Raw genomic sequence first — 16,018 nt, forward strand, 5'->3', positions numbered from 1 at the left:
GCTCGCTGTTGGAACGGCCGAAATCCTTTCTTAAGGGGGAGCCGATGCTCAATGATGCTCCTGTCCAACCCAGGCATCTCCGTGTAATCCCATGCAAAGCAATCTGGGTATTCCTTCAACAGGGCTATCATCTGTCCCCTGAGCTGTGGATCTAACTTCTTGCTGATAAAAGTAGGTCGAGGCTTATCCCCAGGACCGATGTCGACTTCTTCTAGCTCATCAGCTGATGTAAACCCGTACCCTAGCTTTCCGTCACCTGTGAGGTCGACGCCACATACTGGGAGAGCAGGTGATACGGATACTACGGGCCGATTACTAGCATCGGCTTCTACCTTGATCATCACCAAGATGTTTTGGCGGTGTCGGGGCCGATCGCATGGAGCAGCCTCTTCCTTATCTTTGCTACGAGAGCAGTTGCCCTCGCCTTCATCTCCATCAAGGGGGTGTCCCAGTTCTATCATGTTGATGTTGAACGAGTGTCCTGGTTGGCACCTCCCAGGGTAAGTACCGTTAATCCTGTCAACGATACGCGCCGGTGAATTAGGCACTCCTGGTGCCGCCGATGTGCACGACAACGGCAGACGGGGCTGGAGTGGCACCTTTCCTCGGTAGGTTCCGAGAGCTGGCTCTAATAGAGAGTGCTGATTCTTCATGACCTCCTTGACCATCCGAACGGCGACATGCTCCAAAGTATTCACTAGGCTCTCGGAATGGAGACGCAACGAGTGGGCCACCATGCCACCAATCTCCTGGCGCACGGCCTTGGTGCGTTCCTCTGACGGGACAGATAGATCCACTTCATCAAGTGCGCCTTCCGGTGAGAACCCCTTCCGCCTGACGCCATACGAACGGGTTCTGTGATATGAGCCGATGAGGTCGGCTTCAAGGGTGACTTTGATCTCGTCATATCTCTTCTTGAGCTCGTCAGGCAGCTCCTCGTAGGTGACTGGCGTGCCGTCCGCCATCTCAGATGTAGATGGCGATGTGGTTGATGTAGACGATAGTCCCACCGGGCGTGCCAGAATGTGTTGACTGCCAAAACCCACCGGCGGGCAGCGACTATCAACACGGTAGAGCCGGGAAGAGCCTAGAGCTGCGGCTGGCTGAGACCCCTCCGAGCGACGGCCCGCAATGCTCTTCTGGTCACACGTCCGATGCGAAGTGCAAGGGCGTGCCACCTGACCTATACCTGGTCAGGAAGGTGATGGGAATGCCTCGCTTAGTTTCCTGCATGGCATACACGTAAACATTAAATACGAGCCTCGATCGGCTCTCAGGTTATCCTGTGAATCGGCTCAAAGAGCCGATCCACCCATGATTCGTACGGGGTGCACGAATATATGGTGATCCTGCTTGATCAAGATAAAGCTAATGAGATCTACGACGATTTAGGGTTTTCACCGCATAATCGGATCATCCTACTCCAGGTTGGGCCTCGCGGCCACGCACGGTGATCGTAAGCCGATCCTAAACAAGGCCTAAAAACCAACATGAAGTTGATCCTCGGAACATCCTGTTTAGGACTTGCGAACGCCACCCTACGTGCCGCTGGATCCTCCCCCCCTTTGTAAGGCCTAACTATTGCAGATATTAAACTAATCCTTGCAGAACAAGGAGCAATCGTAACGGATCAGATCTACTAAATAATGATCAAGCGGGGTGCCGCCCCCACACCTGAGATAGGTGTGAGGGCGGCTAGACATGCAAGGGTTGCACTACGTAAGCATGTTATACGAGGAACTATGCTAACCCTAACACATCTATGATAACTACGTTGCTCGCCATCAAAGACGCTTCAGTACGAGCAACGCATGAACAACGTGGAGCTTGTGCTGCCTAGATCGCAAGATGCGATCTAGGCAGCATGTCGCTTACCTGATAGAAACCCTCGAGACGAAGGAGTTGGCGATGCGCCGAGATTGGTTTGTTTGGGTTGAACGTGAGTTGTTGTTTATTCCATAAACCCTAGATACATATTTATAGTCCAAGGGACTTTCTAATTCAGGCGTGCACCTAACCGTGCACGGGTAAAACTCTAACTCCTAACTTAAGATACGATCTAATAAATTACAGATAAACGGGCAATCTAGCCCAACTTTGCATATAAGGCCGATCTTCGTATTCTCTCCATATATAACCTTCAAGCTTATCTCGATCGTGGCCCACCTCCGACTTGGCCAAATTCTGGTGATAACAGTCACGCAGTACACCCGCCCCGGATGGCACCAGTGCAGGTTCCGGTCGGAACTGTGCTCACCCGGCGTGGGGGCCGGTTGGACCGGGCCTGTGACTGGGTCGGTCGGCGTGGTGGCCGGTCGGACCGGGCGTGGCACCGGCCTGGACAACTTCTTCTTCCTCCCTCGCACATGCCTCCTGCTCCTCCCTCGCGCATCCATGGGATGTATTCATGTCCAGCTCCATGTCCAGCTTCACGTCTAGCTGCTCCTCGTCTCCTCGTGCGATGCTTGCTCCCTCTTCATACCTGATCATACATAAGTAATAGGACTTAGGCATTACAAAGTTCTCATCGATCAAAGTATCACTTAGGAACAAGTTCAGCTGTTGTTTGAGTAGCTTCGCACGAGCCGTTGCAATGGGTCCAATCCTGACTTCATTGGACTTGAGCTTCACAGCAGCATCGTCTTCATCTTGCAATGACGGAGGTAGTACTGTAGTAGGGATGTCCTCATCAAATAGTCGGGGGCTGCTTAGCTCCGCCTCGACCCGCGTCCTGATGAATGGCGCTTTTGTGGAGCTCATCTACAACCGCCGGGGTCTGCGACAGGGTGACCCTCTCTCCCCTTTGCTCTTTGACACGGTGATGGATGTTCTCCACCTCATGTTTGAGTGGGCGGCATACGTGGGCGTTCTCACCGAGCTCTCAGCTAGTGGCTTCCGGCATCGCACGTCGATGTATGTTGATGATGTGGTTACCTTCATCAGACCCACCGAGGTAGACCTGCGCACCTGCACACCGATTGTGGAGGACTTTGGGGTGGCGTCGGGGTTGTGCACCAATCTGGCCAAGTGCTCGCTCCACCCCATCTGATGCTCGCAGGAGCAGGTGGCTCTGGCTAGTTATATCCTTGGTTGCGAGGTAGCCTTGTTCCCGTTCAAGTACCTGGGCCTCCCCCTTGGGCTCAGGAAGGTGACGACAACCCAGCTGCAGCCGATCATGGATAGCGCAGCTAGTAGGCTGCCACCGTGGTGCGCCAAACTCCTCAACCGCGGGGGTAGGACCATTCTTGTCCAGAGCACGCTTTCGGCGATCCCAGTGCATACCATGATGTCGCTCGACATCCCATTGAAGGTTGTTGAGGCGTTGCACAAGATCTGTCGGGCCTTCCTTTGGAAAGGGCGGCAGGAGGTCAAGGGCGGTGACTGCTTAGTTGCTTGGGACAAGGTGACCTTACCTAAGGACCTCGGCGGTCTAGGTATTCTGAACCTCCGCTTGCTTAATCTTGCTCTCCGCTGCTGGTGGGCCTGGCTACAGAAGGTGGACCCCTCTAAGGCCTGGATGGAGTTTAACATTCAGATCCCCAGCCTCTGCACCACTATCTTCGATGCGGCCACCTGCTATGTTCTGGGCAATGGTAAGCGGGCTCGGTTCTGGTCAGATCGGTGGCTGGATGGTTCAAAAGTGGCGGAGATTGCACCAAATGTGGCCAAGATGGTCTCGCGTAGGAGGGCCACCGCTTGCTCGGTGAGAGAGGGCCCTGCCGGCCAATGGCCGAGGGACTGTGGGCCGAACATGGATGAGGCAGCCTTCCCAGAGTTCTTCTTGTTGTGGCAGAGGCTGGTGATACGTCTCCGACGTATCGATAATTTCTTATGTTCCATGCCACATTATTGATGATATCTACATGTTTTATGCATACTTTATGTCATATTTATGCGTTTTCCGGAACTAACCTATTGACGAGATGCCGAAGGGCCAGTTCCTGTTTTCTGCTGTTTTTGGTTCCAGAAATCCTAGTAAGGAAATATTCTCGGAATCGGACGAAATCAACGCCCAGCATCCTATTTTTCCACGAAGCTTCCAGAACACCCGAGAGAGGCCAGAGGGGGGCCACAGGCCCACCAGATGACACCCTAGCGTGTCCAAGGGGGGGCCCGCGCCCCCCTGTTGTGTCGTCGCCTCGTTGACCTTCTGACGCCACCTCTTCACCTATATAAAGGTCGCTGACCTAAAAACCTCGACACGTTCGATGAAACCAGAGAAAACCTTCCAGAGCCGCCGCCATCGCGAAGCCAAGATCTGGGGGACAGGAGTCTCTGTTCCGGCACGCCATCGGGACGGGGAAGTGCCCCCGGAAGGCTTCTCCATCGACACCACCGCCATCTTCATCAACGCTGCTGTCTCCCATGAGGAGGGAGTAGTTCTCCATCGAGGCTCGGGGCTGTACCGGTAGCTATGTGGCTAATCTCTCTCCTATGTGCTTCAATACAATAATCTCATGAGCTGCCTTACATGATTGAGATTCATATGACGATGCTTGTAATCTAGATGTCATTATGCTAGTCAAGTGGGTTTTACTTATGTGATGTCCGGAGACTCCTTGTCCCACGTGTGTAAAGGTGACAGTGTGTGCACCGTGTGGGTCTCTTAGGCTATATTTCACAGAATACTTATTCACTGTTATGAATGGCATAGTGAAGTGCTTATTTATATCTCTTTATGATTGCAATGTGTTTTGTATCACTATTCATCTATGTGCTACTCTAGTGATGTTATTAAAGTAGTTTATTCCTCCTGCACGGTGTAATGGTGACAGTGTGTGCACCGTGTAGTATTTGGCGTGGGCTATGATTGTGATCTCTTGTAGATTATGAAGTTAACTATTGCTATGATGGTATTGAATGATCTATTCCTCCTTTCGTAGTGTGAAGGTGACAGTGTGCATGCTATGTTAGTACTTGGTTTGGTTATGTTGATCTGTCATGCACTCTAAGGTTATTTAAACATGAACATTGAATATTGTGGAGCTTGTTAACTCCGGCATTGAGGGTTCGTGTAATCCTACACAGTTAGTGGTGTTCATCATCCAACAAAGAGGGTGTAGAGTCTAGCATCTATCTATTTATTCTGTTATGTGATCAATGTTGAGAGTGTCCACTAGTGAAAGTATGATCCCTAGGCCTTGTTCCTAAATACTGCTATCGCCGCTTGTTTACTGTTTTACTGCATCTTTACTTCCTGCAATATTACTACCATCAACTGCACGCCAGCAAGCACTTTTCTGGCGCCGTTACTACTGCTCATATTCATTCATACCACTTGTATTTCACTATCTCTTCGCCGAACTAGTGCACCTATTAGGTGTGTTGGGGACACAAGAGACTTCTTGCTTTTTGGTTGTAGGGTTGCATGAGAGGGATATCTTTGACCTCTTCCTCCCTGAGTTCGATAAACCTTGGGTGATCCACTTAAGGGAAACTTGCTGCTGTTCTACAAACCTCTGCTCTTGGAGGCCCAACACTGTCTACAAGAATAAAAGCACCCGTAGACATCAGCTGGCGAACGTCCAGCTAGTCCCAGAGCGGGAGGACATGCTGCTGTCGAGGTGGTCGACTGATGGCATTTACTCCGCCAAGTCGACATACAGAGCTTTCTTTGAGTCTTGGAAGTTGTTATTACTGTAGCAACCTCTCCTTATCTTACTTTATTGCATTTGTTGTGCCAAGTAAAGTCTTTGATAGTAAAGTCAATACTAGATTTGGATTACTGCGCAGAAACAGATTTCTTGCTGTCACGAATTTCGACCTGCCTCTCTGTAGGTAGCTCAGAAAAATATGCCAATTTACGTGCGTGATCCTCAGATATGTACGCAACTTTCATTCAATTTGGGCATTTTCATTTGAGCAAGTATGGTGCCATTTTAAAATTCATCTTTACGGACTGTTCTGTTTTGACAGATTCTGCCTTTTATTTCGCATTGCTTCTTTCGCTGTGTTGGGTGGATTTCTTTGTTCCATTACCTTCCAGTAGCTTTGGGCAATGTCCAGAAGTGTTAAGAATGATTGTGTCACCTCTGAACATGTGAATTTTTATTATGCACTAACCCTCTAATGAGTTTGTTTCGAGTTTGGTGTGGAGGAAGTTTTCAAGGGTCAAGAGAGGAGGATGATATACTATGATCAAGAAGAGTGAAAGCTCTAAGCTTGGGGATGCCCCGGTGGTTCACCCCTGCATATTTTAAGAAGACTCAAGCGTCTAAGCTTGGGGATGCCCAAGGCATCCCCTTCTTCATCGACAAAATTATCATGTTCCTCCCCTGAAACTATATTTTTATTCCATCACATCTTATGTGCTTTGCTTGGAGCGTCAGTTTGTTTTTGTTTTTGTTTTGTTTGAATAAAATGGATCCTAGCATTCATTGTGTGGGAGAGAGACACGCTCCGCTGTTGCATATGGACAAATATGTCCTTAGGCTTTACTCATAGTATTCATGGCGAAGGTTGAATCTTCTTCGTTAAATTGTTATATGGTTGGAATTGGGAAATGCTACATGTAGTAATTCTAAAATGTCTTGAATAATTTGATACTTGGCAATTGTTGTGCTCATGTTTAAGCTCTTGCATCATATACTTTGCACCTATTAATGAAGAAATACATAGAGCTTGCTAAAATTTGGTTTGCATATTTGGTCTCTCTAAAGTCTAGATAATTTCTAGTATTGAGTTTTGAACAACAAGGAAGATGGTGTAGAGTCTTATAATGTTTACAATATGTCTTTTATGTGAGTTTTGTTGCATCGGTTCATCCTTGTGTTTGTTTCAAATAACCTTGCTAGCCTAAACCTTGTATCGAGAGGGAATACTTCTCATGCATCCAAAATCCTTGAGCCAACCACTATGCCATTTGTGTCCACCATATCTACCTACTACATGGTATTTCTCCGCCATTCCAAAGTAAATTGCTTGAGTGCTACCTTTAAAATTTCCATCATTCGCCTTTACAATATATAGCTCATGGGACAAATAGCTTAAAAACTATTGTGGTATTGAATATGTACTTATGCACTTTATCTCTTATTAAGTTGCTTGTTGTGCGATAACCATGCTTCTGGGGACGCCATCAACTACTCTTTGTTGAATATCATGTGAGTTGTTATGCATGTCCGTCTTGTCTGAAGTAAGAGAGATCTACCACTTTAATGGTTAGAGCATGCATATTGTTAGAGAAGAACATTGAGCCGCTAACTAAAGCCATGAATCATGGTGGAAGTTTCAGTTTTGGACATATATCCTCAATCTCATATGAGAACACTAATTGTTGCCACATGCTTATGCATTAAAGAGGAGTCCATTATCTGTTGTCCATGTTGTCCCGGTATGGATGTCTAAGTTGAGAATAATCAAAAGTGAGAAATCCAAAATGCGAGCTTTCTCCTTAGACCTTTGTACAGGCGGCATGGAGGTACCCCTTTGTGACACTTGGTTAAAACATGTGTATTGCGATGATCCGGTAGTCCAAGCTAATTAGGACAAGGTGCGGGCACTATTAGTATACTATGCATGAGGCTTGCAACTTGTAAGATATAATTTACATAATACATGTGCTTTATTACTACCGTTGACAAAATTGTTTCATGTTTTCAAAATAAAAGCTCTAGCACAAATATAGCAATCGATGCTTTCCTCTTTGAAGGACCTTTCTTTTTACTTTTATGTTGAGTCAGTTCACCTATTTCTCTCCACCTCAAGAAGCAAACACTTGTGTGAACTGTGCATTGACAACTATCCATGAGATATACATGTTATAAGTTGAAAGCAACCGCTGAAACTTAATCTTCTTTTGTGTTGCTTCAATACCTTTACTTTGATTTATTGTTTTCTGAGTTAACTCTTATGCAAGACTTATTGATGCTTGTCTTGAAGTGTTATTCATGAAAAGTCTTTGCTTTATGATTCAGTTGTTTACTCATGTCATTACCATTGTTTTGATCGTTGCATTCATTACATATGCTTACAATAGTATGATCAAGGTTATGATGGCATGTCACTCCAGAAATTATCTTTGTTATCGTTTACCTGCTCGGGACGAGCAGGAACTAAGCTTGGGGATGCTGATACGTCTCCGACGTATCGATAATTTCTTATGTTCCATGCCACATTATTGATGATATCTACATGTTTTATGCATACTTTATGTCATATTTATGCGTTTTCCGGAACTAACCTATTGACGAGATGCCGAAGGGCCAGTTCCTGTTTTCTGCTGTTTTTGGTTCCAGAAATCCTAGTAAGGAAATATTCTCGGAATCGGACGAAATCAATGTCCAGCATCCTATTTTTCCACGAAGCTTCCAGAACACCCGAGAGAGGCCAGAGGGGGGGCCACAGGCCCACCAGATGACACCCTGGCGCGGCCAAGGGGGGGCCCGCGCCCCCCTGTTGTGTCGTCGCCTCGTTGACCTTCTGACGCCGCCTCTTCGCCTATATAAAGGTCCCTGACCTAAAAACCTCGACACGTTCGACGAAACCAGAGAAAACCTTCCAGAGCCGCCGCCATCGCGAAGCCAAGATCTGGGGGACAGGAGTCTCTGTTCCGGCACGCCGCCGGGACGGGGAAGTGCCCCCGGAAGGCTTCTCCATCGATACCACCGCCATCTTCATCAACGCTGCTGTCTCCCATGAGGAGGGAGTAGTTCTCCATCGAGGCTCGGGGCTGTACCGGTAGCTATGTGGTTAATCTCTCTCCTATGTGCTTCAATACAATAATCTCATGAGCTGCCTTACATGATTGAGATTCATATGATGATGCTTGTAATCTAGTTGTCATTATGCTAGTCAAGTGGGTTTTACTTATGTGATCTCTGGAGACTCCTTGTCCCACGTGTGTAAAGGTGACAGTGTGTGCACCGTGTGGGTCTCTTAGGCTATATTTCACAGAATACTTATTCACTGTTATGAATGGCATAGTGAAGTGCTTATTTATATCTCTTTATGATTGCAATGTGTTTTGTATCACTATTCATCTATGTGCTACTCTAGTGATGTTATTAAAGTAGTTTATTCCTCCTGCACGGTGTAATGGTTACAGTGTGTGCACCGTGTAGTATTTGGCGTGGGCTATGATTGTGATCTCTTGTAGATTATGAAGTTAACTATTGCTATGATGGTATTGATGTGATCTATTCCTCCTTTCGTAGTGTGAAGGTGACAGTGTGCATGCTATGTTAGTACTTGGTTTGGTTATGTTGATCTGTCATGCACTCTAAGGTTATTTAAACATGAACATTGAATATTGTGGAGCTTGTTAACTCCGGCATTGAGGGTTCGTGTAATCCTACATAGTTAGTGGTGTTCATCATCCAACAAAGAGGGTGTAGAGTCTAGCATCTATCTATTTATTCTGTTATGTGATCAATGTTGAGAGTGTCCACTAGTGAAAGTATGATCCCTAGGCCTTGTTCCTAAATACTGCTATCGCCGCTTGTTTCTTGTTTCTTGCATCTTTACTTCCTGCAATATTACTACCATCAACTGCACGCCAGCAAGCACTTTTCTGGCGCCGTTACTACTGCTCATATTCATTCATTCCACTTGTATTTCACTATCTCTTCGCCGAACTAGTGCACCTATTAGGTGTGTTGGGGACACAAGAGACTTCTTGCTTTGTGGTTGCAGGGTTGCATGAGAGGGATATCTTTGACCTCTTCCTCCCTGAGTTCGATAAACCTTGGGTGATCCACTTAAGGGAAACTTGCTGCTGTTCTACAAACCTCTGCTCTTGGAGGCCCAACACTGTCTACAAGAATAAAAGCACCCGTAGACATCAGCTGGCGAACGTCCAGCTAGTCCCAGAGCGGGAGGACATGCTGCTGTCGAGGTGGTCGACTGATGGCATTTACTCCGCCAAGTTGACATACAGAGCTTTCTTTGCGGGCCAGGTGAGGGCCTCCGTCTCAGAGGAGATCTGGCGGTCTAGGGCGCCATGCAGTTGCAAGTTCTTCGCATGGCTGGCCTCGAAGAACCATTGTTGGACGGCGGATAGGCTTCGACGTCGTGGCTTGCCGTGTCTATCGGCCTGCCCGCTTTGCGATGAAGAGCCGGAGACCTTCCAACACTTGCTTCTGGGTTGCGTGGTTGCATGGGAGACCTGGGCTTGGGCTCTTAGGTGTTGGGGCAAGGAGGAGTGGCTCCCGGAGCCAGACACCGATCTGCTGGAGTGGTGGACGTCCCGAGCTTGCCCGACAGCTCAAAGACGGGACATGTGGACTGCCATCATCCTGGTTTTCTGGTCCATTTGGAGGCACAGGAACGACGTGGTCTTCAACGGAGCGGTGGCTTCGCATGGCGCCATCAGGGACAAGGTGCGAGAGGAAATCAAGCGATGGCGCCTAGACAAGCTTTTCCGTGGCACACTCTTTGTTTTTCATGATCCGACCGTTGTACCGTGGCAGCACGGAGAGTAGGCGTGTGTTTGGGGAGCTGCCTCCTGTGGGTAGCGCAAACTTTGCCATCTTGGGCACCCTTTTATGTGATTGATACACCTTTCCAGGGTGTATTCTCGAATAGACATGCACTCCTAGATCACAACGAACCAGGAGCTGCAAACCCTTTTACTCGTGCCAAGATATCTGTTGGTGGCGATTGTGCGTAGATTGCATAACCGGGTCAAAGATGTCAAACCTCTAATAATATAGTAGAATCTTTTTCAATCCGTAACATGACAAGGGTACTGTTCTAGTTGCAACAAAAGTCGGATTATTCAATTCACATACATGAAACACCCAAACTACAAAGTCACAAACCACCAGGGAAGCAGAACATTTTTCTATCCGGACCGGAGAAATAAATTATCAAGTCAAGTGCACCAATCACCAATTGCCTCTCAAGAGAGAAATTAAAGTTTGGAAACTGTAATACAAAACAAAGTTATCTCAATTCCTGTAAAACAAACAAGTTTAATGACTAGTTTCACGAACACCGTTAACGCAGCACAGACTGCTGGCGCTGGTCTATGTAAATCGCCACTCTTGAGCATTGAGAACAGCCGGATGACGAAGCCCATGATAGGAGAGTGTTATCGCCGGAGGAGTGGTGGTTAAGGAAGATGTTGAAGCATACTGTGCTTGCCCTTTCTTCCCTAGAACGCACGATGGCGCGGCAAAGGTCCACGGTCCGGTGGCTAAAAGATGGTGACGCCAACACCGCTCTGTTTCATGCAGTAGCTAATGGGAGACGCATCAAGAATTTCATCCCGGCGGTCCGGCATGGAACTGAGTTGATTACGGAGCAAGGAAGGAAAGAGGAGGTTTTCTTCGACACATACCAAAAGCTGCTGGGCACCTGACTATCGATCTCGAAGCTTTGGGCCTGCCGGAATATAACTTGGAGGCTCTGGGGGATATTTTTTCTGAAGACGAAGTTTGGGGTGTGGTTAAGGAGATGCAGATGGACAGGGCACCAGGGCCAGACGGGTTCACTGGTGGGTTTTATCAGCGTGCTTGGCCTGTCATCAAAGGAGAGCTCATGGTGGCCATCCTTAATCTCTATGTGAGAGACGGAAGGGGTTTTAGCAAGCTGAACCGGACAATCATAACTCTAATCCCTAAGAAATCGGAGGCGGAAGAGGTTGGCGACTACCATCCAATCAGCTTAGTCCATAGTTTCGCAAAGCTATTTTCGAAGTTGCTTGCCAATAGGCTGAGGCCAAAGATGGGAATGTTGGTTAGTACTAACCAGTCAGCATTCATCAAGGGTCGAAATTTGCACGATAACTTCATGCTGGTGCGCCAGCTTGCACGCAAGATCAACAGTCGCAAGGAGGTAGGCGTTCTCCTCAAGCTAGATATTTCGAGAGCTTTTGATTCCCTCTCCTGGGCCTTCCTTCTTGAGGTTCTACGGCGTTTGGGTTTCCCGGAGGTTTGGATTGATTGGGTGGCTAATACCATTAGATCTGCGAGCACGAGAGTCCTTGTCAATGGAGTGCCGGGCCGGAAAATATGCCATGCTAGAGGGCTACGGCAAGGAGATCCGCTTTCACCGCAGTTGTTTGTTCTAATGATAGAGGTGGTTACATGCCTGATCAAAAACACTGAGGCACAAGGGCTCTTGTCCCCGATTGGCAATTGCACCCCAGAGCAGCGGCTCTCTATCTATGCTGACGATGTTGTGCTGTTTGTCAAGCCGGCTGTGTTGGACCTTGTGGCTGTCAGGGAAGTATTGGCGCTTTTTGGAGAGGCCTCTGGGCTGTGTGTTAATTACCAGAAGACATCGGCTACGCTGATCAGGGGGACGGATAGAGACAAGGTGATGGTGGGTAATCTGCTGCATTGCAACATCTCGGAGTTTCCTATGAGGTACTTAGGGCTGCAGCTTGCACTCCGTCCGCTCACAAAAGCCCAGTGGCAGCCCCTGCTAGACGTTGTGATTCATATTGTGCCGGCGTGGTAGCGGAGCATGATTACCAGGTCGGGGAGGTTAACCCTTGTCAAAGCGGTCATGGCAGCCCAGCCTGTCCACCATCTGTTAGTCTTGGAGGCGCCGGTTTGGGTGCTAAAGGAAGTGTAGAAAAACCTAAGGGGCTTCTTTTGGGTGGCGAAGGAGAGTGCCAACGGCGGTCAGTGCCTCGTCGCTTGGCAGAAGTGTTGTAAACCATACGAACAGGGAGGTCAGAACATCAAAAATCTTCGCCTTCAGGGCTTAGCGCTTCGGGTGCGCTGGCAGTGGCGGAACAAGACGGATTGGGAGAGACCCTGGCAAGGGCTGCCAATGTTCAAGGACACTGAGGCTATGGAGGTGTGTGGCAGCCTAATGCATATCAAGGTGGGGAGTGGCAGACGAGTGCTTTTTCTGCGTGATCGATGGATCAATGGCCGGACGGTGTTGGAGATTGCGCCTACCCTATTCCAAGCGGTCAGTACAAGGATGAAGAACTCTAGGACGGTGGAGCAAGCTTTGGTTGATGATCTTTGGGTCGCAGATGTTGTTGATGAGCAATCAATGATGGGAGCGATGGAGGGTGCTCGGTTATGGATGGAAGTGAGGAGGGTCATACGCGATACCTCCATGCCGGACGAGTTCACATGGCCAGCGTGTGAGTCAGGGCAATACACAGCAAGGGACACCTATATAAGGTTGACGCAAGGAGGGGAGCAATTCCAACTTCACGAAGCCATCTGGAAGAGTCCAGCCACACCAAAAAGCAAGTTATTCATCTGGTTGGCAGCCCAGCACCAGATTTGGACGTCGGACAGGAGGGCTAGGCACAACCTCCAGGATCACCCCTCTAGTTGTTTTGTCTGCCTCCAGGAGGAGGACAACGCAGAACACATCTTGATGCAGTGTGTCTTTGCGAGGGAGGTGTGGCATACTTGTGGGCAGAGGCTTGGTTTTCACTACATTGTGCCCTCAACCGATTGTGTGTTGGAGGCTTGGTGGACTCGGGAGAGATGGAGGTTCGGGAGGAAAAGGAGGAAACACTTCGACGCTTTGGTGTGTACCATATGCCATGCTCTATGGCAGCATCGAAATGAATGGGTTTTTGGCAACACACAGAGGCAGCACTCAGCACAAAGTCTCGCGGGCATCATCGTCGATGAGTACAAATTGCTGCTTAGGGCTAGAGGAGTTCAGGAGGGAGATACAGATGTCGTAAGAGAGTAGCTTTTCCTTTTTCTTCTGGAGTGCTAGCTAGCCTGTGTGCGGGCTCGGCTATTTCTTGTACATACTTTTTCTACCTTTTATAAAGCTAAGGCACGTATTCGCGTGCTCTCAAAAAAAAAAAAGAACAGCCGGATCTTGCATGCGTGGAGCTCAATTAGTATTCTACAAATACTGAACCAGAACCACGGTACACCTAAAATTTCATAGATGTGCCTGGACTGGAGACGCTTAGTAACATCTGGCGCAACTTCTTGGCCTTACTAGCATCGATTATGTGACAGAAAGTTATCCTCGGCATCTCAAGCGCCGTAGACCAGTCGAATAACCGTTCCACAACAGCTAATTCACGTTCAGTACCTTCTAAACTCTCTGATCTCTACTTCTTGGAGGCGATCCAGCACAAGTCTCTCAGATTTCCAGTTTAGTGGCTGAGCCTGATCACATATGCAACCTGGTGGACATGCCAGTGCCTAACACGGGGAGCATATCAGGTTAGTGGGATTAACTGGTCTCATTTGATTATAGGAAATAACAAGCACCATAAATGTCATCAAACTACCCAAATTCTTGAAGATATGCCATCAACAAAATATACATTAAAACTATCTATAGACAAACAAAAGAATAACATGTCTAAATGGCCTTTGTTATTAATGGGACCTTTCAAAAACATAAGCCTTCAGCTACAGTACAGCATATGTCCTAACTCCTAACTCTTAACTGTGTTATGGAGTAACTAACTCAACATCTTGCCCTTACCCCTCAAACCCGCCACGCAATAACTCGCTCAATTTTATATCCACTGCACATTTACAAATGTCTGGCAATCTTGAAAGGAAATTAGTACCAACCCAGGTAGTATGCCACTTCACTACAGTTGTCTTTCTGTATACTACACATATGGCCATTTTTATATCATTTTGCAAGTGATCATACTATTAAAATAGTGTAGACATATAATACTTTTACAAGAATTGAAAACTTTCAAAAAATGTATTTTCACAATGGGGTGGCTCACAACTAGTTGTGGATTCTTGTTTTTGAGAGAAGTGTTGCCATTGGGAAATACATAAGCCATATATCTACTTATCAACTTCAGAGCGGAGTGTTATGTGCACCGTAGCATTAGGGAATATTCAATAGATACGCTATATTCTTGAAATAGGAGAAGAATTATTTAAAATGAAAAGAGACAAGATTAAAGTTAGAGATCGGATGACATCCTACATAAGGGGCACCACATGTATCAAATTATCAATCAACAATACAAGAATAGTTTATAGATATGTCTGTAAAAAGTATAGATTGGATTGAATTGCCGTACCTCTCTAGGGCAGGCGTATACTCTTTATATATAACAGACATACAATCTAGGGTTTACAATATGGTTAGGATTACAACTTCTACCGCAAGTCTAGTTAGCCTGACGTGACAGATCGTACCCGCTCAGGTGTCATCCTACTCCGTTTAACAGTCCCCCTCGATCCAAACAAGGGCTAACTAAATTCAATCCATACTTCGGGCTAACTAAATTCAATCCATACTTCATTCGATCAAACGTCTCCTTGCCAAGGGCCTTTGTGAATATATCAGCAATCTGGTCACGCGTAGAGATGAACCTCACCTTCAGTGCTCCAGCTGACACCTTTTCTCGTACAAAATGAAAATCAATTTCGATATGTTTGGTCCGAGCGTGAAACACAGGATTTGCTGTGAGGAAAGTTGCACCGAGATTGTCACACCACAAAATTGGAGCTTGAGCCTGAAACACACCTAGCTCTCGAAGAACTGACTGCAACCATGATACCTCAGCCGTGCCATTTGCAATGGCTTTATACTCCGCTTCAGTACTCGAACGACTGACTGTAGGTTGTTTCCGAGAGCTCCACGATATCAGATTGGGTCCATATAACACTGCATATCCTCCAGTTGATCGGCGATCATCGGGACACCCTGTCCAATCTGCATCCGTATATACACTTAACTCTGTGGACTGCGAACGCCGTATACTGAGTCCAACCTTCAGAGTTTCTTTCACATATCTAAGCACCCTTTTAACTGCAGACCAATGCACATCTGTAGGAGCAGAGAGGAACTGACACACCTTATTTACCGCAAAAGAAATGTCTGGCCGTGTCAAGCATAGATACTGCAAACCTCCCACCGTGCTCCTATAAACGAAGGCCTCTGCTTCAGTGAGTATAGTGCCAGCATTCTTGCTGAGCTTGTCAGATGACGACATGGGCGTTGCAATACCGTTGCATTTTTGCATATTCACCTTCCGAAGCAGATCGGTAGCATACTTGGTCTGAGTTAGTGCTATTCCATCAGACATCTTTGTCACTTCTACTCCAAGAAAATAGGAAAGTTCTCCAAGATCCTTAACAGCAAAGGAGACACG

Source organism: Lolium perenne, chromosome 2 (assembly GCF_019359855.2).
Source record: "Lolium perenne isolate Kyuss_39 chromosome 2, Kyuss_2.0, whole genome shotgun sequence".
NCBI lineage: Eukaryota > Viridiplantae > Streptophyta > Magnoliopsida > Poales > Poaceae > Lolium > Lolium perenne.